This window comes from Delphinapterus leucas, chromosome 17 (genome assembly GCF_059928025.1).
Source record: "Delphinapterus leucas isolate spDelLeu-1000000601 "Yukka" chromosome 17, BTC_Dleu_Yukka2, whole genome shotgun sequence".
In the NCBI taxonomy this organism is placed as follows: domain Eukaryota; kingdom Metazoa; phylum Chordata; class Mammalia; order Artiodactyla; family Monodontidae; genus Delphinapterus; species Delphinapterus leucas.
Genome location: NC_143145.1, coordinates 12,168,005 through 12,194,239, shown reverse-complemented (window position 1 = coordinate 12,194,239; position 26,235 = coordinate 12,168,005). Strand labels below are relative to the sequence as shown.

At 45.4% G+C, this 26,235-nt stretch overlaps 1 long non-coding RNA gene across 18 annotated transcripts in view; it reads left to right on the top strand.

Moving 5' to 3' along the window:
- The window catches only part of LOC111164421 (uncharacterized), a 402,877-nt gene that overhangs the window by 272,097 nt on the left and 104,545 nt on the right, over positions 1-26,235 (top strand). For 17 of the 18 annotated variants that reach the window (XR_016388300.1, XR_016388302.1, XR_016388301.1 and 14 more), the window contains one exon: positions 3,984-4,191. The exons of the other annotated variant lie outside the window; for it this stretch is intronic. This is a non-coding gene — a long non-coding RNA (uncharacterized LOC111164421). The remainder of the gene's footprint in view (positions 1-3,983; positions 4,192-26,235) is intronic. 18 annotated transcript variants of the gene reach the window in all.

Here is a 26,235-nt window from a genome sequence, read left to right as displayed (position 1 = left end):
ACATGGTTCACGAATCTGAAGGATGGGGTCCTTCAACCCCCTAAAAATGTATGCAAAACATCGTATGTGTATTTTTTTCTGGGTAGAGGATCCATAATATTCATCAGGTCCTGGAAAAGTTCTGTAACACCCTAAAGATGAGGAACTCGAATTCTCTCCTTTGTTGAGTATGACTTATCCCTTTCCCCAGAAGAAGTGGGTGTAGAAGCAAGGAGAATTCAGGCTGACTAAATCACATTTGAGTCGTATAAGTTGAGTGTCAGTTTTATCAAAGAATAACTGGAAGGCAAGCTGTATCAGTTTAGTAAAAATAATCATTAAAACATGTTTCTGTCTCACATTCCTGTGGCTCCTTGCTGCTTACACTGCACAGAAGCTGTTCTTTTGTCTTCCTGGCCAGGGACTGTGTCATTAGTTGTGGCTATTGGTCATTTCCTGTCTCGCTCAGCCAAATAATCATGTTATTTTGACTGGGATGAGAATGGGTCCAGAGCTGTGAACTTGGTCTCACAGTAACTGTCAGATGCCTTTCCTGGAATGTGGGAGGAAAAGAAAACAGGGCAGGAAAATAACATTCATGGAGTGTCTACACTAACCAGACTCTCTGTTGGCAATTCATTCATCGTGATAAAGTCATGCATGTCTCTTTCCAACCAATGTTTATTGGGTACCTATCATACCTTGGCCACTGTTCTAGGTTCTGGGGATATAAAAGTGAGCAATCAGACAAAAAAGTCCCCACATTCCTGGAATCTATGGTCTGGTGGGAGAGATAAAATATATTAGTAAAAAAATTACTAAACTATATATGTTTCACATATGCTACTTCAGGACAGTATGGCAAGATGTCCTACATAGTATGACCTCAATATTTCAGGTGAGGAAACTACAGATTAGAGACATGAACTAACTCAACCAGTGTCACGTAACAGGTAAAAGGGAATGACTTGAGCTTTCAAAGTTAGATTTTTCTGACTCCCAGATTGTTTTTCCCTCGGAAAGCAGTGGCCATGACCTAAAAGATAGTCTTTCAGCTGTGAGCCTTTGAGTCAAACGTTGCTGAGGCTAATTCCATCCTGATGGAGATCTGAGTTTATACAGAGAAGGCTCACTCCCCTACCCTATTTGTACCCAGTTTGAAAAGTTGGGGGCCATAATTTATTCAAATCAGTTTCTTTCCCCTTCTATCTTTTACTTCTTCTTGGATTCTAATTACACACGTGTTGGATCATGCTTGACATTGTCTCACAGGTCTCTGAGCTTCTGTTTACTTTTCCTCAGTATTTTAAATCTCTGTTGTGTGGATTGGAGAGTTTCTATTGATCTTTATATTACATATTCGCTGGTTGTTTTCTTCATTCTTTATCTGCTCCTTCATTAATACCTTATTTTGAAAATTTGTCGGATAATGACAACATCCTTTCCCATGCAATGACATTTTGTATTGCCTGACTTTTTCTCCTGAGTATGCATTCCTCTTTTCTGTTTCTTTGCACGTGTAGTAATTTTTGGTTGAAAACTGGACATTGTAGATAATACATAATAGTAAATCTGTATTATGTCGTCTTCTGAGGGTTATTGGATGTTTGTTATAGTGAGCACTCGACCTGCCTGGATTCAGAGGTATGTAGCACCTGATACTTTTGCTCTATTCTTTTTTTTTTTTGCGGTACGCGGGCCTCTCACTGCTGTGGCCTCTCCCGTTGCGGAGCACAGGCTCCGGACGCGCAGGCTCAGCGGCCATGGCTCACGGACCCAGCCGCTCCGCGGCATGTGGGATCTTCCCGGACCGGGGCACGAACCCGTGTCCCCTGCATTGGCAGGCGGACCCTCAACCACTGCGCCACCAGGGAAGCCCTTTGCTCTATTATTATGGCTTCCCACTGCTGCTCTTTTAGTGTGGCTCTCTGGGGGTCTCCCAGGTGCCCGTGTAAGTTGGTTATTTGCCAAGAATTTGGGCAGCAATGGGACTCACACTTTCAGTAGTTATTTTTTTCTTCTATGATTCTCCCCTACTTTCTAGTTTGTCTGCTAATCTCGGGTTCTATTTCCTGCCATGTCAAGCCCATAAAACTTTAGTTTTCTGCTACCCAAGCTGTGCAAAATTGGGCATACACGGAGTTAAAGAACAAAACAAACCCCTGGAGTTAAAGAACAAAACAAACCCCCGGAGTTAAAGAACAAAACAAACAGATCTCACCCGTTGCAGCTCTACCTTTAGAGTAGGCTTCCTCCTGATCTCTTCACGCTTTTTCCTGGCCCCTCTGAATCTCTTCTGTAAATGCAGAGTTTAGTGTCAGCCAGGGATTTGGGCAGAGATTACACTCAGTATTTGCATCTCATTACTTCTGTGGTTCTCTCATTGCCAGGAATTCCTCTTTCACTTTTCACCTGCTTTCCTAGCCCTATATTCTGATCTCTGGCACCTTGGGTCACAGAGGCTTCGGGTTTTCACAGTTGTAGCCCTGAGGGTTGTGGAGCACCTACGGGTCAGAAACCCACAAATTCCCAATTCTTTCCCCTTACAGTTGTGGTTTTTTCAAAATTAAACTCTTCTCTGGCTTCTGCTTTTGGATGCTTTCCAAAGCCTTTAAATAGTTTTTTTTTGTTGCTGTTTGTTTGTTTTTAAATCGGGTTTTTATAATAGTCATCTACAGGAGGAATCATGTGACCATTCCATTCCTGTGCCATTTCTTCTAATTGGATTTGACTCTGGGAAAAATTTAAGACGTGCAGGGTGGGGTGAAGTGTTTGTCTAGTTCAGACATCTTGCTAGGCTAAGCCCCTTCTTTGGACTTTGGTCTCATTTCGTTTCTCTTTTTCTCCTGTGTAAGTCATAGAGGCTGCGTCCCCAAGTGAAATGCAAGCTCCGGAGGTTAGGGCTCTGTATGCAATTGAGCTGGAGTAGACAAAGAGGCAATAATGATCCTAATCCTTGCCTGCAAGGAGAAGTCAGTCTTACTGGGGCGATGTGTAGATGAGCCTGGAGGAACTTTGATGGTTCAATGCTGAGTAACATGTTGCTGACCATTGTACTATAGAAGTTCAGGTGCCATTTGCTTTGCAACACATTGATTTAGAGATGCAAGTTTGAACGTAATAGAAAACACCTGTATGGTTTCTTTTGCAAACTCAAGTTTATTCAACTCTGTCAACTCTCCTCTTTTGAATCTATGATTGGAATGTATTGTTTTTGCCTATCCAGTACCTACCCTACCTTCTGGTCCAATATCCCAATTTTTCCTTGGGGGACCATCCTGGAATCGTCCACAGGAGTGGTGACTGAGTGGTGTGGGCATGTATTCAGGCTAATTAGAATATCCCCTCCTCTGACTACAATGATTAAAGAATGTAATGTGATCCACGTTGGTCCACTGTGATTCATTCCCTAGACGTTTGTTAGAAACTTAGGGAAAAAGATGTCCTTCATCTGGAATTGATGAGAAGATAGGATATAATCTTTACTAACTTTGCACTACTAATAACTGCAGATAAAAATAAAAAATAAAATAAAAATGTGGACCTGGCCATTTGTCCTTTCAATCCTACTTCTGGAGCTATGGAAGCCACCTTGACATCTCTTGGGAAGAGTCTGCTTCAGAGAAAGCAACACAAGAGAAATTAGACGTGAGAGATGAAATAAGGCATTCATTTGGGTTCCTGAAAGTAGATATGTCTGACCTTTTTTATACCTGAATTTTATACCTAAACTTTTTAGTTACCTGAGCCCATAAATTCCTTTTATGCCTATGCCAATTTGAGTTGATTTTCTGTCACTTATAACCCAAGGAGCCCTGACTAAATAATAATAATTTGTTGTCACTTTAAGCCTCTACGAGATAAGATTAGAACTGATGGGCTTCATGATTACAGTGGGTTTAATAGTGTCCCCTTAAAATTTATGTCAGCCTGGACCCTCAGAATGTGAGCTTATTTTGAAATAAGCTCGAGGTCTCTAAATCCAATGGCTGCTGTCCTTACAGGAAGAGGTGAGAACACACAGAGACACAGAATAGATGAAGATGGAAACAGAGATTGGAGTGGTGCACCTATAAAGACAAGGAAGTGAAGGATTGCCAGGAGCCACCAGAACTTGGAAGAGGCAAGGACGGATCCTCCACTAGACCCTTCAAAGGGAGCAGGGCCCTGCCAACACCTTGACTTCAAACTTCTGGACTGCAGACTGTGATGGTATAAATTTCTGTTATTTTAAGCCACTCTATTTGTAGTAATTTGTTATGACAGCCCTAGGAAATTAATGCAATGATCTAACTCCTGCTTCTTTTTCCAACCTCATTGTAGAGACAGCAGATAATAGTACAGACCCTGACACTGGGCTTTCCGGATTCTACTTCTGGCCTTTTCACTTTAACCTTCCTGAGTCTCCGTTTTCTAAGGGAGCTAATGACAATAATAATTCACTTCTTAAGTTTGTTGTGAGAATAAAATGAGTCATATTTAAAGGCATTTAAGACAGCTTTTGACACAAATGATACACTCAGGAAATGATGGTGGTTGTTATTATTATTATTTTGTATTTACATTACCATCACCACTGTCTCCTGTGAAGTTCCCACAAGCGCTGCTTATTCCAACTATAGGAAACTGTCTGTACTTCCGCAAATGAAACTGAGGCCGGGAGAGTTTAAGGAACTTCCTGCCCATGATCGAACAGCTCCCTTGTGTCAGATTTGGAATTCAAATCCTGGTCGGCCTGCATCCATGCCAGGCGCTATGGGTCATTCCAGAGTAAGAGTAGTGAGTGGCATAGAAGGACCCCTGTATCTCCCTCTCTTTCCCTTTATCCTGAGCCCTCTCCTCTAGCTCTGTCAAGACTTTTGATACCGTTCAGTTAAGACTGTTGTCTTGGGTGATGGTGTGCACTCTGAAAGGGATTGTGACTCTTTCTGAGGCTGACTGGAGTTTTCTTCTCGAGGATAATAGGCCCCTCTTCCTGTCTCTAAAATCGTTAAATAGCTTTGTTTTTTGGAGGTGGGGGGGAACTTAGAAATCTCATTACTCCCATTTGTGCTATTTGCAATCAGTCAAGACATGCCCTAAAAGCACATTTTATATGCTCAGAAAGAGACAGACTGGGAAGGAAGCGTCGTAAACCTGAAGCAGACATTTCTGATAAAAGCCTGCAGAAAACACAGTCTTATTTACCTCAGTGTTCTGCAAACTTTGCTATGGAAACGTTGTATTGATTCTGTCTCCGTCTCTGTCAACATGGTTACCCTTTGGGTCAATACATCCTGATTATCTATTGCAGGACAGTTTGGAATGAAGAAATGGGTTTCTGATGTTTCTACCCAAGTTTTCTTTGTGTTAAGGTAATTTTTTTGACACTCTGCCAAAACCCCAGAGAGGAGCTACCAGCATCTCTCTCTCTGTCTCCCCCCCCCACACACACTCACATACACACACACACACAGACACACACACAGACACACACACACAGACACATACACACACACAGAGACACATACACACACACATATGCACACACGCACAGACACATACACACACACACATAGGCTGATCTATTTATCTATCTATGTTGATATCTATATTTACCTGTTTATAGATAAATATACTTATTTATCTATAGATAAGTATCAGAATATATAGAGATACAGATACAGATGTGCATACATATACAAATATATAAATACAAATTACATTATATAAATGAACATACATATTCATATGGATAAATGTACCTATAATATTTCAATATTTAAGTATAATTTGTATATGCATTAAAGCTCCCATCTCTCTCATCATAGGTGTTTTCCTTCGTGCCTTCCTTCTGCCTGGCTCTCTCCTCTATGGCTCTGTTTCTCTTCTCGTGTCTCCATGGTTCTTGCAGTGCCTTCAGTTTACCCAGTTCTCTCGTCTGCATTTCTCCATTTTTATCTCAGTCCTCTTTATCTCTCAATAAAACTGCCATTGTCTATCTGTCAGAAGAAAATAATTTTTTCCCCTAAGTCTGGGAAGAATTGCCAATCCCATTAGCTTTCCCTCCTTCCTAAGTTGTTATGTGTGTATCAAGAAGTCGTTTTAATTTTTTCTCTCCTCCTGCCCATTGCCCATCCTGTTACAACAAGTTTTATTCCGTGAGACTCTAGAGCAGGGGCCGCAAACGTTTCCTGTAAAGGACCAGATTGTACTTATTTTAGACTTTGCAAGTCATATAGTCTCTGTCACTGTTACTGGTCTTGCCACTGTTGCGTGCAAGACCACGTGTAAACGGACAGTATGTACAACTTTGTTTACAAAGATAAAGTAGTTTGCCAACCCCTATTCTAGAATACCCGCTGTGGGAGATGGGGCACCTCCTGATGTAGCTCTGATTTTCTCCCTTGCTCTCACCCTTGTGGTGTGGTTGCCCAAGATGACACAGAAAGAGCAGAGCCAGGATTGGAATGCACTGCCTGAACCCCAGCTTATGCTTATTTCCACTTCACCACACTTTTCTGAAGAATACAATTATGATCTGCTCAGGCAGAGAGTGGAAGTCCTTCTCCTTTGTCAAAAACCTTTAATGGTTCCTCATCGCACACTTGAGAAGGAGTCGTTCCCTAAGCCTGGCATCCAAGTCCACCAAAGCAGGAATCCATCGTCCTCCTTTGAGTGTCTGGCCCATTGTGCTTTACCTAAAATTTCTGCTGCATCCATCCATATTTGCTGACTCGCTCTCCTCTAAGCATCTCAGGTGCATTTCCATTGCTGTTCCCAGCTCTGTATGGCTCCCCTCGATGGAGCTCCTTTTTATTTTCCTACCCACTTATATATGTCTTTCTCTTTCCTGATGTCTGTGCATCAATCCAGGAAAAGATGCTAATTGTCCCCATTCAGTCACACAACCACCACTGGGCAAGTCTTTATTGCAGTGGGATTGGTTTTTGTGATGGGGCTCCTTGTATCCACTCCTGAGCCTGGGGATTGGGGTGGGCTACTCTGATTGAAGTTATATTAGGACCATTTGCAGCAGAGGAGGGGAAGGTCCTCCAAGGTTGCAGAGGTCTTGGGCAGACCAAAGCAGCGTATATCCACTACACAGATGCCTATAAGTGTTCTTAAGACATAGCTTTGATTGTGCCGCTTCCCTGCTGCAAGAAATAAAAGGGATCAATGCTTCAGCATGGCTATCAAGGTCTGGGGTCATGAGGCTCCAGCACTGTGGATGTAGGACCTTCCTGGAAGAGCTGGTTGGGTCACTGAGTACTTGAGGCCAAGGTCCTTGTACTCCCAAACGCTGTCTTTACATGACTATCAAACTGGACTTTGTAGAAAGCACCAGTCATGTTCCAGCTTCCTTCTTACTTGTTTCTGATATTCTCTCTTTCTGGAATGATCTCTTCTCACTCCTCTGAACCCTCATGGAAGAAGTGCTTTACTTAAGATGCATTCTGATCATTTTCTGAAGTCTTTCCTCATGTCCCTCTGCTCGAATCTTCACAGCCTCCAATTTATGTTGATCTTTATTTTGTGCACTTGTATCCTCTCCTCTAGGATAACACTGAGTAAGCTGAGTGCAGGGGTTCCTTTTGCTGATATATTTTTGTATCCTCTCTTGTTCATAGAATGTTCCTTTCACATAGAAGACACAGTTAGTATTTGCTGGATTGAGCTTAATTGAACCGAATTGAACATTCTACAGTCTGTGTCATTCATTTAGTATTTACATTTGTAACTTCTATTGTTAATTACTTATTTAGGCGTATTCTTCTAAGTTGTATCACCACTGCCTAGGTCATCACAAGATGTATTATTCAATGGGCTAAGTGCTGACTGTGCGCCTGCTCTGTGCCAGGCACCATGGTAATTGCTGTGACCACAGCAGAGAACATGGCAGGTCCGGTCGCTGCCTCTGTAGAGCTTCTAGTCTGGAGTTAGACAATAAAATGTGTACCTGTGGAACCAGGTGCTGAGTGCTAAGATGCGAGAGGGTTGGAGGAGCTGCCAGAGAATATGAGTGGGTTTGGAGGAAGGGTCACTTCATCCACGTGTGTAAGGTGAATGACTTAGCAAAGTAACAGGTGAAAACTAGCCATTTCCTTTCTTGGTTAGATCGGGTATCCCCTCTCCAGTTTACGCTGAACCCACGCAGGGCTAAGCCCCTCTTCTATTCTGCTGGGTTTCCATGGTGCTCTCTTTTCTTCTTTCTCAGTGCATTTAACACATTATATTGAAATCTGCTCTTTAAAGTCTGGCTTACAGAAAACAGATTGCATCTTGCTCAACCGGTCCGTCTCTGAGTGTCTAGCACTATGCTTGGCACATGGTGCACAAGAAGCGTCTGTTTAATGCGAAACTAAGCTAACCAGGGTGAGCCTGAGTTGGGTTGGGAGAAACGAGAGGTTTATCTGAAAGGTGCGCAGACAGTGGTCACCTTGTGGCCTGCATAAGGCACTCAAACTGTTCATAATGGCTCCTTGTTACAGAAGGAGGGCGGAAGGCGCCAGGTTACAGGGACAACGGCTGATGTTCTGATGTTGTTTGAAGCCAGATAATCTCCCAGCTTCAAATAGGGAAGCCTGTGACCCTCTGTGCTAGACATGAGGACAAGTGACCTTGACATATAACTGCTGGTTGAGAGATGCAGTTATTATCTTCCACCAAGAGGTTACTGGAAATTACACCTCCCTCCTAATTCTGAAAGCCAGGGCCGTGACCTTGTCTCGGGCTCTGTCTTGTTTTGAAGAAGTCTGTGCTTTGGCACGTGCATCTGTTTTCCTTCTTTAGAAACGAAAATAGACTCAGTCCTTGGGTAAACTGTATTTTCTGGTGGGGGAGGGGTGCCGAAGTGGCATCAGCAAAAGTTGAAAATGAGCACTGGACCAGCAGATGCTCTTGGGCACCGTCAGATACCCCGTGCGGTGGGAAGGAGTAGAAGAGAGAGTTGTGGTAGTTATATCCACTCTCGTCAGTGATGTGATAACCACCCACTGTTATCATTGTTCACATTTCACATTCACTGTGCCCTATGTGCCACGCACCGTGTCAGTCACTTTACATGGACATCCTCATTTGTTCCAGAAAACAACCTCATGCAGTAGGGACTACCGGTGTCCCCGCTTTGCAGAAAGGAAACTGCGGCATGGAATAAATGACTGAGCACTGTTCTGTTCCAAGTAGCTTGCTAATGGGCACATAGAGCCCGCGAAATCCTCCCAACAGCTCCCCGAAGTAGGTCCCAGTATCATCCCTCTTCTACCAGTTATCCATGAGATAACTGAGACCCTAAGAGGTGAAGTCATTCACTCAGGGTGAAGCAGTGAATGGAGTTGGAGTTGGAACCATGTTTGCTTGTGTTAGGGACCCACTGAACCCCTCACTTTACTTCATAGAACAAATCTGTCTTTTCTGCCAGATATGTGTTTGCAGGTGACAAGCAGCTTGGGGAGTGTCTGGGGTCCTAGGAGTAACCAGGACATCTGAAGTTCAGAGACCTAAGTTTTGGGGGGTTTTTTGGTTTTTTTTGTTTTTTTTTAATTAAAAAATACAATAGCACTCATTAACTTTGTGTCCCTATATGCAGGGACGTGGCCCAGATTATTTTAAATTCTATCAGCTCCTCTATGATATGGTAGCCATTACCCCTGTTTTACAACATGGGGAATTGAGACTTTGGAAGGCTAAGCCACCTGCCAAAGGTTACTGAGCTACACAGTGATGAAAGAGGGCTCTGAATCTGGCTCTACCTAAGCCAGCGTGAGCTCTACTATGAGAACTTTCCCCTGGCTTTCAAGTCTATACCCATCACTACCATTTGATATGAAAAACCACAGGGCAAAAATCTCTAGGAAGATAAAATTATACCTGGACAGGTTAAATCTTTTAATACAATCCAAACAGTTAGCCATATTAAATGTTTATAGTCAAGACTACTGCCTAGAGTATCATTCTTGAAGGGCTGGCTTCATGTGTATCCAGCCAGGGGATGTCATATAGGGCCCTGTGCTCAGCCGAGCTCCATGCTTGGTGTAACGTTCTGCCATTGCCATCTTGAAATTCTCAACCATCTTATCTTTGATCTTGAATTTTATACGTGAAGTGTGGAGGGCCATGGAACACGTAAGTGATGAGAGGAGACAGGCACAGTATCGCACCTGTGGTTTAGTGCCACTCCATTCACACATAGTGTTTGCCGTGCACCACGATTCTGGAGGAAGCTTAGAAAACTATGCACGTTTAAGTTAATAGGTTGGGTTCAAGTTGCTGCTCCATTCCTTTTAACTGTGAGACCTGGGATGTCTGCTAAAGTACCTCTCACTTGGAACATTTTCCATCTGGTTCTTCATCTTCTAATCTGCCCAGACTAATCAGCTCAAAGGTGTCTCCTCCCTGAGTCCCTACCTGACGCTACTTGAGAAAACTGGGTATAGAGAATCCAGGTATATCCTTCAGGGTCCCACAGTTTAATCTTGGATTCACATCTACCCATTATGCTATACTGTTATAGTTTCTCAAACATGCCATTCTATCTCCTGCCTCAGGACCTTGGCACATGCTGTGACTTAGGTAAACTCTTCACCACACTCTCAAGCTGGCCTCACAAGGCTGCCTCCTTCTGATCCTTCAGTCCTCAAATTCATTTCCCTCCTGCTTGAGGAGTGCTTCCTTGACCTCCAGTTTTCAGGTTGCCCTATGTCTCTTCTCTCCCAAAGCACCTTCCTCTCCTTCCTTCATGGTGCTGATCACAACTCTTAATTCTGTATTAATTCCTTCATTTGTTGTTTAATTCCTTCATTTGTCTTAATTGGTTCATTAATTCCTTCATTTGTCTTCTTCCCTCTATAAACTCTAACAAGAACAGGGAAAATTATGGTTTCATAACTAGACCTTAACCATTACCTGACCCGTGTCAGGTACATAGTGGGTTCACAATAAATCTTTTTTGGGGGATATAGGATTAAACAAATTAAAGAGAAGCTATGAGTCAAGGGAGAGAAGGAGGAGAGAGCTGGAGAATGTAGAAATGCTTATTCTCCCGGTGGAATTTGGTGATGGAGTCATGCGTGGCTGACTTTCAGAGGATATGGGAGCAAGGTACCTGGGCACATTTGTGAGGCTGTTGTGTGCTTTATGGCTTGGCCGTCTCTGCAGGCACAGTTTCCTAAGGATGCTGCTGGGGCTGGAAAGGGGATTTCTGGTGAGCACAGCCCTCCCTGCAGTGTGCAGCTGCTGTGGAGGCCGGGGCCCAGCTGGAGCTTGTTGGAGGTCTGGCAGGTGGAGCAGCCTGCAGCGGTTTTCTTGCCTGGGCACTGACAGCATTCTGACTTCAAAGCTGGAACACACTGACCGGGAACACTGTGACCTTTGGCACAATTCCTTCCCTTTCCCTCCCCTGCTTCTGAGCGGGGAGGAGGGAGCCTAGCTCCCTTGCATGGGCTCGTGCCAGCCTGGAGAGCAGGTTTTCCTTAGATCCAGAGACTAGGGGAAAGGAGAGGCAGAGGAGGGCCGGTGGCAGCTGCTCTTTTTTTTTTTTTTTTTTTACCTTTTTATTGGAGTATAATTGCTTTACAGTGAGCATCAGGGTAGCCAGATTGGATTCCACCATATTTGGAATTTGGTATTTTGGTAAACTGTGCATTGTCATGAGAGGCTTTCTCTCCCTAGGCTCCAGCGATGAATGGGACCTGCTCATGGGAGTATCTGCCTAGATTCTGGAAAAATTAACGAGTGGAGCCACCTCCCACCTACCAGTCCCTGTCTTCCAGCTCCTCAAGTGCCATCTGGTAATGGATGAGTCAAGTTGGATCTGACTTAGCTGACAGCCATTAAGGGCTCATTGAGCCTCAGTTTTCTCATCTTTGAAATGGAGATAAGAATAAATTTCCTAGGGCCATTATGAAGACTGAAGCTAATATGCATAAAACGCCTAGCACAATGTCTGGCATGAGGCAGCAGGCACTCGGTATATAATAGCTGCCCTCCCCTCATAGAGTCATCGTAGTTATCCTAGGCTACCTTTTCACTCTGGGAAACAGGGAACCTTACTGACATAACAACTTCTTAGCAGAGAAAACTGAGACTGGGTGGCTATCAAATGACTGTCTCACAACCACACTGCTAATACATGTTAAAATGGGGCCAGCCATCCAGATCGGTCCCACTCCAACTTGGGGCTTTCTCTCTCTTCTTTTTTTTTTTTTTCCTTTGGCCTTGGCTTACTTCCCTGAGCAATAGAAGTAGAATATGGTTTACGTTGTTGACATCTGCAGAAGGCTTATAATTCTCACTATCACCACTACTATCAAAAACAGAGACAGAGCTGCCAGCATTCGTAGAGGACTTGATAGTTTACGGGATACTTTCACCTACGTTGTCTTTTTAGGGAATCCACGATCCTGCTTTTGTAGATGGAAAGAATCTAGAAAGGACTGAGACAGTGACTTCCTGGGGATACTTTCCTCCAAGCTAAGGCCTTATTTGCATGTGCCACAAGGAGTAATCAGCTAATTCCTGGGACACATACTTGTGCGACCTGCTTTAATCTCAACTCTGCCGTTTATGGGCTACCTGACTACAACCATTCTGTGTCTGTTTCTTCGTCTGTAAGGTGGGGACAATTAGAACAATATGGGCAACACGCAGAAACCACTATCATGGAAGCTGGCACTCATGAGAACTCGGTAAATAGTAGACGCTATTGTCAGGCTGAGAAACACCCCTGTTCTTGTCTTACACTTCTGTTTTTGCAGCAACTGGGCAAAATCAGACTTAAAAATATTAAGTTGGAGGATACCAAAGAAACCTATGAGCACTGGGGGAATTGAGCAGAAACCCCCAGTGTTCTAGGATAACCAGAAATAGCAGTGACCAAGGGGGGGGTGGCTTTGGTTCAGGACCAAGGACAGCTCCAACTTTCTTCCCTCCCCTCTATGGGGACACTCCATGTCTATAGAGTCTGTGGAAGAAGTCTTCTACTTCAGGGCTTTCCTATTCGGTACTTGTCACGATCTTCCAATCTCTCTGCATTTGCCCATGCCATTCCTCCCCTTCCTCTCTTGTCATGAACTATTTCTAACATAGCAAGAAGCACAGGGAATAGAACGGTCACCCTTGCACCTATCACTCCAATTTAACACATGTTGGCATTTTGCCACAGTTGCCTCTGATGTTTCATTTTGTTTTTGTAAATGACACTTGGCAGAGGCCACTGAAGCTCCCTTTGTGGTCCTCTCCCCCCCACCCCATCACATGCCTCTCCTTCCTGCCCAGAGGTCACCGCTGTTCTAAGGCTGGTGTGCAGCCTTCCGTGTCTTCCTTCTACCACCACCAGCTTCCTTCCACTCATCTGAGTCCTCTGCACTTTTAAGATCCAGATCAAAGCCCCTACTCCCCAGTTCATGATGACCTTTCTTTTTTTTTCTTTTTTTTTGCAGTACGCGGGCCTCTCACTGTTGTGGCCTCTCCCGTTGCGGAGCACAGGCTCCGGACGTGCAGGCTCAGCAGCCATGGCTCACGGGCCCAGCCGCTCTGCGGCATGTGGGATCTTCCCGGACCGGGGCACGAACCCGCGTCCCCTGCATCGGCAGGCGGACTCTCAACCACTGTGCCACCAGGGAAGCCCCATGATGGCCTTTCTTGCAGAGCATTTTGGAGGGTTTTCGAGGATTTCTCATTTATCCTTTTAATCAGATATCAAACATGTGCTGAACAGGCCCTGTTTGGAGGCAGCGCTCTTTTACTTGCTGGAGTGACGAAAATGAGTTCCACATGGCCCCTGCCTCTGAGAACTCACAGAACATGGCACATGGCTTAATAGCATCTGGCAGTGAGAAAGGAAGCCTGTTGGGAGAGGGGCCCACCTTCAGAAGTCTGCCACAGCTCCCACACAGGAATCAGATCTCACACAAACCCTCGAGACCTTGAGGCCAGAAGACTGGAAGCAGTATGAGAATAGGAAGCAAGGTAGGAGTTCCTGTGACATGTCAGGCCTTGTGTGGGGCAGTTTAAACATATCATCTCGTTTCATGTTCCACAAATTAGGGAAATGAGTGTCACTCCCTTCCAAGGCCTGGAGAGCCACCAAACCTGGTCAGAAGTGCAGCTCATGTTTGAGTTACAGCTTTCTAATGTCAATGTCTGTATTTATCTGGCTTCCTCTTTCGACTATGAACAACTTGAGACAGACATGGAACCCAATTCATCTCTGGTTCCCGGGCCCAGCGCTGTCCCTTAGCAGATATGTCATTCATGAAAAGTTATACTGTGATCGATCTCTGGGGTACAAAGGAAACAAGGACATGGGGGTCCTGCCCTTGAGGAGTTTACCGTCTAGAAAAGAGGCAGGCTTTGGTTACAATGCAGGAGACTAGTGTACAAATGCCAATCACATAGCATGGGATTACTACTCTCAGTGAGAGATGGAACTATATTTTCTTGGTTGGCCTTGCCTTTTAAAAACACCAGACCAAAGCACCTCGGGACACAGCATTCCCTGGGGACTCCTGCATTGCACAGTCAGGTGAGCTCTGTTTTCGCAAGGTCTAACACACCTGGCTCCACCCCTGGCTTCTCCGTCTGCCCTTTGTTCTGTCACCCTTCCGACTCTGGGTGCAAACTTGCCATGTGGGTTCTCTGCTCTCTCGTCTCCCTTTGGCATCTCTTGCTGTCTTTTTTTTTTTTTTTTTTTTTTGCGGTACGCGGGCCTCTCACTGTTGTGGCCTCTCCCGTTGCGGAGCACAGGCTCCGGACGCGCAGGCTCAGCGGCCATGGCTCACGGGCCCAGCCGCTCCGCGGCATGTGGGATCCTCCCGGACCGGGGCACGAACCCGCGTCCCCTGCATCGGCAGGCGGACTCTCAGCCACTGCGCCACCAGGGAAGCCCTCTCTTGCTGTCTTGATGAACATCTGCTCCAACCTCTGATGCCGTATCAGCTGAACCAAACCCCACCCACCCTGGTTCTCCTTTCTCCTTCCGTTCACTACCTCCAAGGTCAGAAGGATGTGGTTTCAGATGTAAGCTACAACCTAATGCCCCTTCCAGGACCCATGTCTTCTCTAAAGCAGAGTCTAGGGCAGGGGCTCTTAACCTCTGGGTGGCATGAACCACCTTGGCAGATTGGTGAAGTCTATGACCCCACCTCAAAAAGAACTAGTTATACGGAGATATAGTTATCAGTCGATAGATAACTATATTTGTTACCATTACTGAGCATCAAACACATATTAAAACAACAGACATCTATTTTCTCACAGTTTCTGTGGGTCAGGAATCTGGGCGTGGCTTAGCTGAGTCTTCTGGTTCAGGATCTCTCATGAGGCTGCAATCCAGGTGTTGGCCAGGGTCACAGTAATCTTAAGATCAACTGGGGATGGATCTGCTTCCCAAGCTCACTCACCTGGTTGTTGGCAGGATTTGGTTTCTCATGGGAGGTTGAACTGATGGCTTTAGTTCCTCTCTGACTGTTGACCAGAGGTGACCCTTACTTCCTCTCTCTGTAGAGCAGCTCACAACATGGCAGCTGCTTCATGAGAAGGAGTAAGTGAGAAGAAGTAGGATTAAGATGGAAGCCACCATCTTTTACAACCTCATCTCGTAAGTGGCATCCCTTCACTCTCGCCATACTCCGTTCACTAGAAGCAAGTAACTAGGTTCAGCTCACACTCATGGGAGAGGATTATCCAGGGCGTGAATACCAGGAGATGGGATCTTAAAGGATCACCCCAGAGGCCTGGCTACACAAGTACAGTACGCATTTATTTATGAAGGTGTTAAATAAGATCTGAGAGGTCCAATAACTAAGGTGACTTTGAAGTAGACGTGAGTACAGGCACACCTTAGAGATATTGCAGGTTCGGTTCCAGACAACTGCAATAAAGCAAATATCACAATAAAGTGACGTGCATGAATTTTTCGTTTCCTGGTGCGTATAAAAGTTATGTTTATACTATACTGTAGTCTATTAAGAGTGCAATAGCATTATGTCTTTTTAAAAAAAGTACAGACCTTAATTAAACAATACTCTATTGCTAAAAAAATGCTAACCGTCATCTGACAACTCAGGGTTTTCACGAAACTTCAATCTGTAAAAAAATGCAGTATCTATGAAGTGCAATAAAATGAGGTCTGTCTGTACCTGCAACAGCTGACATATGATAGGAAATTATCTGTGATTTCTGTGATTGATAAAATCATAGATACTGTTTATACACTGGGGTTTGTTGCCTACATTCACAAGTAATGAAAATGTCAAATTTCAGTTAGAGGTGAGTGAAAATAAAGCTGTATTTTGTTCTCATCCAAACTCACGGTCCCCCCACCCTCCCAGAATTATGTCCTCTGACCCTTGTAGAATCCATGGACCCAAGTTAAGAACCCCTGCTCCAGAGGCGGGAAGCAGATAGAAATGGCTTATTCGTTGGTCACAGATGGTGTAGGCTCACTGTAATTCAGCCTGCTTGGAGCTAAAAGTTCTTCCAAGAGGGTTTGCAATGTGGCCAGAAATTAGCAGGGTCACTGCTGTCTCGGTTCTGGTTCCCTGCCTTGAATACTTGTGAATTCAATTTTGGGGTATATATCCTAAGGTGATCGGGAATTAAGATTAGATTAAAATTAACCAGATTCGTAAGAGACCAGTGTATAATGCATATTTTACTCAATCCATAATGCATTGAATCATTCATACAGTCTTCCATTCTTTTTTACTCAATCCTTAATGCATTTAATCATTCATACAGTCTTCCATTCTTTCAGCACACATTGTTAAGCACACATTTACTGACCACTACAGTTTTCTAGGCACAGAGATAACACTAGGGCCTGTGGTATCCAAGTAATGGTTAAAGACATAATCCATGACACCCAAAGGCTCATGGTTGCTCAGGGTGGTTCTTGACTTCCCTTTTCACCCAGACACATGCATGGCCATGACATTGATTCTACGGAGAACCATTCTCTTTTCCAGCCATTCCTGTGTTAACCCATTTCCACATAGGAACTTCTACAATTTCGGAAGGATTTGGAGAGGAAGCTTCTACCCTGGCTTGCTTCTTTCCATGACAGAATGGCTTTTCTGACCGGTGAGGCTGGGACTGGGGCTCTGGCCGCCACTGACATGCTACTCATTGTTTCTGTCTCTTCAGAGTCACATGTGTTCTCTTGCCTCCTACCTTTGCCGTAAGGTCAGCCCACTGGAGCAGGCCTCACCCTGAGTCAGGGTGATGGAGGGATAAGAGGGGAGGGAAGGATGGAGGAAGGCCTGAAGTTTTAGAGCTGCAGCTGGGTAAGTGAACCCATCAGAAGGAGAAAGCGCAGTTAGCCTCTTCTGGACTCAGTTCTAAGCCATGTTCCCCCATCCATATTTACCACCAAAAGGCAAACAGTCTGTCCCTACTTAACTCCCAGGTCTGCGGCTCAGCCAGAGAAGAGAAGGGTATAATTATCACCAAACATTTTACATCCTCCCACGGCCATATCCAGGGTGGCACACAATTCACCATGCTCTAGCCACAACTCGGACTTTTTTCTCCTATGCAAGAATGTCACTGTTAAGGCCATAGTTCATTTCGATGGCTCTTCATTCAACAAATATTTATTAGATATCTATTGTGAGCTAACCAATGGGCAAGATGCTGGGAATTTTGTGTGTGTGTGTGTGAGTTAAGTTTTATTTGGGGCAACATGAGGACTGTAGCTCAGGAGACAGCATCTCAGAGAGCTCTCAGAAACTGCTCCAAAGAGGTAGGGGGGAAGGTCTGTATATATGTGACTTTGGTGAAGGGAGGGTACATGCAATCGAGCACATATTTTTTGAAGAACGCTGCTGCTAGCTACGAGGAGCAGGCGTCACCATGAAGATTTTAGTGCTTTTTCTAGATAGGACGAGATGCAAGAATTGGGCTCATAGAATCTTCTCCTGAAAATATCTAACTATCTGAAGACCTGTTCTGCCAGTTTTTCCCAGAGCGCAGAGGGCCTCCTTCCTGATCTCCACGCTGAGCTCCTTTCAGTGGGTGTTGAGGGTCAGCGGCTACAGCAGCTCATAATTTAATCCTTGTAGAGGTAGATGGCAAGCTCCAGTTCATAGTCGGCAGGGCCCTCTCATGGTCATAAATTCGACCATGGCTTAGGAGGTCGTCCCATGGTAAGATGCTGGGAATTGAGGCAAGCATAAGTCAGAAGAGTTCCTGCCCTTGTGAAGCTTACATTCTAGAAGATAGAGACATATAACCATCAAGTAAACCAAGATATGGACAAGACCCTGGAAGTGCTTTATAAGAAATAGACAGTAGACTGGAGTACGAACCACCAGGGGTTACCCATGTTTGACACGGTGGTCAGGGAAGGCCTCTCTCTGTGAAAGAGGCATTGGAGTGTGGCCTGCAAGGCAAGCAGAAGCTGGGTGGGTGAAGGTTGGCCAGAGGAGACTTCAGGCAGAGAGAACTGCAAGGGCTCCAAGGTTTGGTGTGTCTGGGGAAAGAGGTTTGCATCCTTTGACTTAATTGTGTTCGAAGAAAAATAACATGTGATATGATGCATTCCATATTACGAGTGGTATAAGTGAATACGTAACCACTAAAATAAGTTTTCTTTCTGTGTATATGCCTTAATCGTCTGGCCCACCACACTTTAGGAAAAGGAATCACTTCTTTTATACCCACACCAGAGAACGCAGAATAATTCTAGAGACTTGAGTAGCTGCCAGCCGCAGCACCTGTCTTTCTAGAACAGGGCTGGGTAATTCCCATCTTGGCTTTTTATTCCAGGCTCTCCGCGCACCATCTCTACGTTGATCTACTTCATCTTCGACGGATATACTTAGACTTTTAAACAATCTGCTCATGTGGCTACCCCTTCATGCAAACTCATCCAAAGAGATTTCTGGATTTCTGTGAAGCTCTGGCCTTTCTTTTGTGTCCTTGGCCGAGATCCTTAACCTTTGAGGAGCTCTGCAATATTATGAATACTTGCCGTTCTGGAGGGCTTTTATTAGCATTCTTTTTTGCGGTTGTTTGTAAGTTTCCACCCAGGGGGTCCAGCTGTGCCAGAGTTTCCTTCTCTCTCGGCCTGTCTCCCACAGCTGCTCAGTCAGACCACACTCCATCCAGCTGGCAGATCTTTCTGCCTCCCTCTCCTCTGGGTCCCCTTTGGCCTCAAATGCTAATTGAGGAGCTCAGAAAGAGGACGTTAAAAAGAGGGCTTCCCGGTGGGCATCAGTGAATCACTGTGCAGACAGGTCCTTCTCACCCTCTGATGAGCCATGAGTGGGGCTGAGCAGATGGCCACCGGAACAGATAACGTGTCAGTCTCTCTGTCAACTCTGCTTGGCCCCAGATGCCGAAATAGCCTACATCTTGCGCCCACTGGAGGCATGTGATCCAACACTCTAAGAAATTTCAACCAACGAGGAGGGTGGTACAGCCGTACTTTCTAGAAGGTCGAGCTGAAGGTTAAATATTGTCACAGAGATACTCAAGATAGCTTTGCCATCCCAGCCAGCAACTATCTGAGCAGTGTCTTGCTGACTCAAGTCCATTCTCTCCACAACTATGAATGCTCTATTTTTCATCTGAATGTGTGTTTGTCTTTAAGGACTCATTTCATTGGTCAGGAGACAATGCAGAGCAAATGAGGGCTACTTCCTACAAGGCAGAGAATAATAACAGCTTCTGTGAATAAGGCACCTACTCTCCCAGGCACTCGGCAGCCATGACCTCATTTACTTCTTACACCTTTTAACACACTATCGCTCACCCTGGGGCACAGACCGTGAGACTGAGGCTCAGGGAGTTTTAAAAATCTCCGCAAGTTCTCGCGAGTAGGAAGGGTAAAGCTGAGTTTAGAATAAGGTGACCATATAATTTATTATCCAAACCAGGGCACTTTTGAGGGTGCAAGGGGAGACTCTTAGGACTTTCACCAGGCAACAGGTGTAAAGGTGGAATGTCCCAGCTAGTCAGAATATACAGATGCCTGAGTTCTGAACCAGTTTTTTGGCTCGAAAACCCAGTTTTCCCCACTTATCCTATTGATTCCCAGGAAGGTAATCAGAAGAAATTAGAATCACTTCCTTTTGTAACATTTTTGCTTGCTGATTCCTTCCCATCTCTTCCCATCCCAGGATACCTCTGTGCTTTTAAGAAGCCCCGAGGGTGATTCTGATGTGCTGCAGGGTATGGGAACTCCTGCACTCAACGCTATGGTCTTTGAAGACAGCAAGTCCCTCTCATTCAACATTGTATCGTAGCAGCTGACATAGACGAATCCAGTATCTGCTTAATAAATGTTTGTTCAATGAATGAATGAAATTACATACAGAGGCAATCAGGTCTGAGTGTCCTGGAGTGTTTGGGGGGTAGAAATTAGTGGAGGATGTCCAGCATACAAAGAAAAACAAGACAGAGGTAAACAAGGGGAGCATCTGCCAGGCTATGCTTCAATTTCATCCTAAAAGTAGAGCCACCAAAGGTTCTGAGTAGCAAAGTGACTTCGTTTGGTTTGCATTTTGGAAAGAACACTCCCCATGGTCGTGTTCCAGGTTAAGCCCATAAGAAACTGGACACTGGAGGTATTTATTTATTTATTTTTGAATTTTTGAATTTTATTTTATTTATTTTTTATGCAGCGGGTTCTTATTAGTTATCTATTTTATTGGTCAATCCCAATCTCCCAATTCATCCCACCACCCCCACCCCCCGCCGCTTCCCCCCCTTGGTGCCCATACATTTGTTCTCTGTATCTGTGCTTCTATTTCTGCCCTGCAAACCGGTTCACCTGTACCATTTTTTCTAGATTCCACATATATGCGTTAATATATATGTTTTTCTCTTTCTGACTCACTTCACTCTGTATGACAGTCTTTAGATTCATCCACGTCTCTACAAATGACCCAATTTCGTTCCTTTTTATGGCTGAGTAATATCCCATTGTATATATGTACCACATCCTCTTTATCCATTCATCTGTCGTTTAGGTTCCTTCCATTACTTGGCTATTGTAAATAGTGTTGTAATGAACATTGGGGTGCACGTGTCTTTTTGAATTATGGTTCTCTCAGGATATATACCCAGTAGTGGGATTGCTGGGTCGTATGGTAGTTCTATTTTTAGATTTTTAAGGACCTTCCGTACTGTTCTCCATAGTGGCTCTATCAATCTACATTCCCACCAACAGTGCAAGAGGGTTCCCTTTCTCCCCACCCTCTCACTGGAAGTATTTAAAACATGTTTTCAGAAGGGCTACTGAGTGCCCAGCATAATATAACCTTTTACATATTTGAGAAATCTCCAAGCTGGGGCAAGCAGCAGCCCGGCTCAGCCTCAGCCTCTGGACACACCCTCTGCACAGTGATGAGTCACCCCGGTGGAGTATCTCAGAGCCACACTTTCAGGGGAATAGTTCCCCCCTGGTTGTTCACTGGCTTCTCCCCCAGTATCTGTAGTTCTACCCCGTGGGTGGCTGGGTGAATGGGAGGCACCCCCCAGAATCAGGAAAGTGAGGAGAGGTCTCTTTGGCCAGAGCAGATCCCTTCACGGGGAACTTTCCTCTTCTCTTTTTGCTGCCCATGACCTCCATGCCATCACAGGGCCTGGGTTCAGTGTTGTCTCTGGGGACAGGGTACCTGAGGGGCTTTCAGACACGGCAGTTTGCTTCCCATCCCCCTCTCCCACCTCTCGAGTGGGGCTCTGGTTACTACTGCTCTTCCAGGCCAGCCCAGGGGACCTTGCTGTTTGCAGCCCTCTTCCCTGGGGCTACCCACAAAGCTTTGCCCTGTCTGGCTAGCAGGCTGCCGGGCAGTGTAGATGAAAGACACTGTTCACGCTTAATGGCGACTGGAATGCTCTCTCTGTAAAGCAGGCGATGTGGAGACCAGCTCATCAGCACTCAAAGTCTGATGATGAACGGTGGGTCCCTGGAGTCGACCCTTTCATTGGCTTCCCTCGAGGGACAGGCTTCTTCTGAGATGGTCCTGGGGCAGCTTGGGGTGGGAGTGTCCTGGCCCAGAGCTCAAGTATGCCTGAACACATGCTCTTCCTCTCCCGGACAAAGCCTGCGTCCTGTGTCCACCCTCCTCTTATCCTCTCTTCTAGAACCATCCACCGCCCTGAAGCCTTCTCCTAGCGCCCCAGCCCTCACCTCATCCCTCTTGCTGAATTCTGACTCATGCACAATTTCTACCTTTCTGCCTTCATACCCCAAGCATTTATGCACCACTTGCCAAGCCTGTTCCTGAGCATTCACAGCAATATGATCATTTAAATCCCAAGCTCTGTCAGCACTTACTGGCCGACTTTGGCTTGTATCTCTTGGGCCAGAATGAGACACACACACCCCTGGCTACAAGGAGGGCTGGGAACTTTGAGATTTGGGGTCCAAGTTCCCACAGGGAAGGTGGCAATGAGGCGGGAGGGGAAGGGGGTGGGGAGAGGCTTTAAAGCAGTCCATCAACAGTGTTTGCTCCACGGCTAGCATTGTCATCCCCATTTGGCAGATTCAGAAACTGAGTCACACGGAAGAGAAGTAACTTGCTCCAGATCACCCAGCTAGAGAGTGATGGAGACATGGTTAAAATTCCAGGCTGACAGCTCCTGAGTCTGTTCTTGTAACGACCAGTCTTCTGTGGGGACCCTCACAGGGAGAGGGAGAAGTAGATGGATTCGTGATATACTAAGAGGTAGAATGGTTCCAGTGGTGGTCAGTTGTTCTGGGGAGAGAGTGGAGTCCATGACAACTCCAGGATTCTGCCTGAAATGACATACTGGAAATGTAAATAATAATGTCAAATTTTTGAAGGACTTCCATGGACAACTCTCTTTAATATATTGGTTATAATTCTGATAACAAGTGTGCATCATTACCTTCCTTTAAAAGATGGAAAAAATCGAGGCTCACAGAGGTTACGTGACTTGTCCAAAGTCACAAGAATGGTAAATAAAGATGACAGCTGGACATGAACTGGGTCTGTGTGGCTTCAAAGTCAAACTGATGACAACATTTCTACGCACTGCCTTCTTATGAGGAAAAAACGGGAACGGGAGGCAATGGCCGGCTTCTGCAAATCGCATGTTGTCGGGATTCCTGTCCTTCTTTGACCCAGATTTGTAAACAGAGGCTTTGCAAGCCAAAGTACACATGGGCAGATGCAAAGAAGCAATCTCAGCAGGAGAAAGTCGCATGTGTCCTGGTGGTGTGAGTCCGCCTGAATCATGTGTCCCCATGGAGCCCTGCTGTCTCCATGGCCGAGCTGCCCCAGGCCTGGAGGTCTGCAGATGGCCACAGAGTGGCTGCTGGCTTGTCCAACTGCAGCCTGGGCAGTCTGGAGGGAGGGGGTTGCTGAAGGGGCAGTGTGGCCAGCTGACAGAGCTTCCTTTGCTAGGCTCCTTGCTGAGTCCTTTTAAAGGGAAGAAGGAAAATAAGAAAAGATATTTGTCATGGGAACCAGAAAGTCCCACTTTAACAACAGCTGTCATTTACTTATTCATTCAAAACTATTGATGGAACTCCTGCCATGCTACAGAGTCTGTCCTAAGTACTGGGGATGCAGCGGGAGTTCACAGAATCCTTGCTCTCAGGGAGCTTGCAGTTTAGTGGACGGAAAGGAAAGCTGTAAATAAGTGTATATATTGTGTGCTGTAAGAAAAGCAGTGGGACTTCCCTGGCGGTCCAGTGGTTAAGTCTCTGCACTTTCACTGCAGGGGGCACGGGTTCGATCTCAGGTTGGGGAACGAAGATCCCGCATGCTGCATGGATGACGCGGCCAAAATAAAAGCAGCAACACAGGCTAAAGGCAGAAGGACTAGAGAGGCTGGGGATGCTCTTTTTAGCAGGGAAGGTCAGGAAAATCACTTTGAAGAGGCACCATTTGGGCAGAGACCCGAAAAACATGAAGGCGTAGGCTGGGCAGATACCTGGGGCCGGAATGGTCTCTGGCAAAGGGAGCAGCAAGTTCCTGAGAAAGGAGTAGGACCTGGGCTATCTGGGGTGAGTGGCCAGCATGTTGATGGGGGAAGGTCTGGTGGCCAGAGATGGAAACAAGTGAAGGAGCAAGGGTGTTGAGGGTAGGAAAGAGGAGATGCACAGCTCACAGAAAATGGTTCACATTGGGAAGGGAGGAAAGATTTTTTCTGGGTGATATCAGAAATTGGGATGGGGCTTCCCTGGTGGCGCAGTGGTTGGGAGTCCGCCTGCCGATGCAGGGGACGCGGGTTCGTGCCCCGGTCCGGGAGGATCCCGCATGCCGCGGAGCGGCTGGGCCCGTGGGCCATGGCCGCTGAGCCTGCACGTCCGGAGCCTGTGCTCTGCAGCGGGAGAGGCCACAGCAGTGAGAGGCCCGCGTATCGCAAAAAAAAAAAAAAAAAAAAAAGAAATTGGGATGAAAGACCAGTCGTGGAAATCACTGGAGGCTGATTTCAGTTCCATAAAAAGGCACCAAGCACCAGCTCTGGAGATAAGGGACAAACATGAATTCATTCATTTGAATATTTATTGAGAACCTATTATGTGCTCAACAAATATGTGTGTGGGATTCAGTTTTTTGTTTGAATCATTATTTAAATGAAATCCATCCTTTGCAGTTGGTTGATACGCCTCTTAGTTTTCTTTCCATCATGGAGTCTCCTCTTCCGTGTTAGTTAGCCAGGGCTGCTGTAACAAAGTACCACAGGTGGGTGAGTTGGGGTGGGAGAGGTGCTTAAACAGCAGAAAGTTATTTTCTCACAGTTCTGGAGACAACACCATGATGAAGGTGTTGGCAGTTTGGTTTCTTCTTTTTTTTTTTTTTTTTTTTTTTAACATCTTTATTGCGGTATAATTGCTTTACAATGGTGTGTTAGTTTCTGCTTTATAACAAAGTGAATCAGTTATACATATACATATGTTCCCATATGTCTTCCCTCTTGCGTCTCCCTCCCTCCCAGTTTGGTTTCTTCTGAGGTCTTTCACCATGTCTTGTAGATGGCCATCATCTCCTATCTTCACATGGTTTTTTCCCTTTGTACCTGTGTGTCCTAATGTCTCCTAAGGACACTAGCCATAGTGGATTAGGGTCAACCCTAATGACCTCATTTTAACTGAACTACCTCTTTAAAGACTCTGTCTCCAAAGGTAGTCATATTCAGAAGTACTTGGTGTTAGGGCTTCAACGTACGAATTTTAGAGGGGACACGATTCAGCCCATAGCATCCTCCTTTCCTCACATTTTGTTTTTTGAATAAACTGAGCTGTCTGCTCTGTCTGAGATTTTCAGGTTGCATCCCTGTGGTTTACTCTGTTTTCTGTAAATGGTACTTAGGCACTTGAGTGGATTCAGGTTTGATTTTCAGGCAAGAATGCTATGTTATTGGGGCTGTATACTTCTGACAGGAGGCAAATGAGGCCTGGTTATCTCTCTTTCTGTCACATACCATATGGTTTCAACAAGAAATTTAGATACGTAAGAACCATGACATACCTTGAATATTTCCACACCTGCTGTTTGTATGAATGGCCTTGAGCCATCAGAATGCTGAGGTGCCTCTGAATCAAAGCAAGATTCAGTTATATCCAACACCATTTTAGCAGTGAGTATTTTATGGGGTTTTCCTTTCGCAGATATCATTACATTTGCATATGAGATGTGATTGCAGGCTGGACCAGTATCCCCCTCTGATCTGTGACGTAATGGGACAGAAATTTTATGGATTGGCAGCTGGGAGCAGGGAAAACCTTGCAAGTCACTCAGAACTGGATCCTGGTCCATTCTAGGGGACTGAATTGGTTAGTTGTTGCTATGTAACAGATCACCCCAATACTTGGTGACTCCAGCTCACAACCACTTTTCTTACTCATATGTCTGTGGGTTGGCTGACTTAGTCTAGACTTGTCTGAGGGGAAGGAGTAGGGAAGTACACTCCATCTTCAGGGAGAAGAACTAAAAAGTCACCTGGCAAAGGGCATGGATAAGAGCAAAAAAAAAAAAGGGATAAAGAATTGAGACCAATAATTCAATCTGTAACACAGATTAAATGAAATAACATATGCAAAGTGCCCAAGGATTTCTGGGCATATGGTCTATGCCTTGTGAATGCTAGCTATTGCTACTACTATTATTAATCATTAATCTTTATTTTGCACAAATTGTGGCTGGAAATGGAATGCAGAGGTCCGTTCTTTGGGAAGGCTCTTATAGACATCCACAATGATGGGTGCCACTCACCATCAGCACCGTGACCACAGGTGTAGGGGTCATCCGTGCTGGTTGACAGAACAGTTTGTTCTCCATGCTGGGTGGCTGTTTG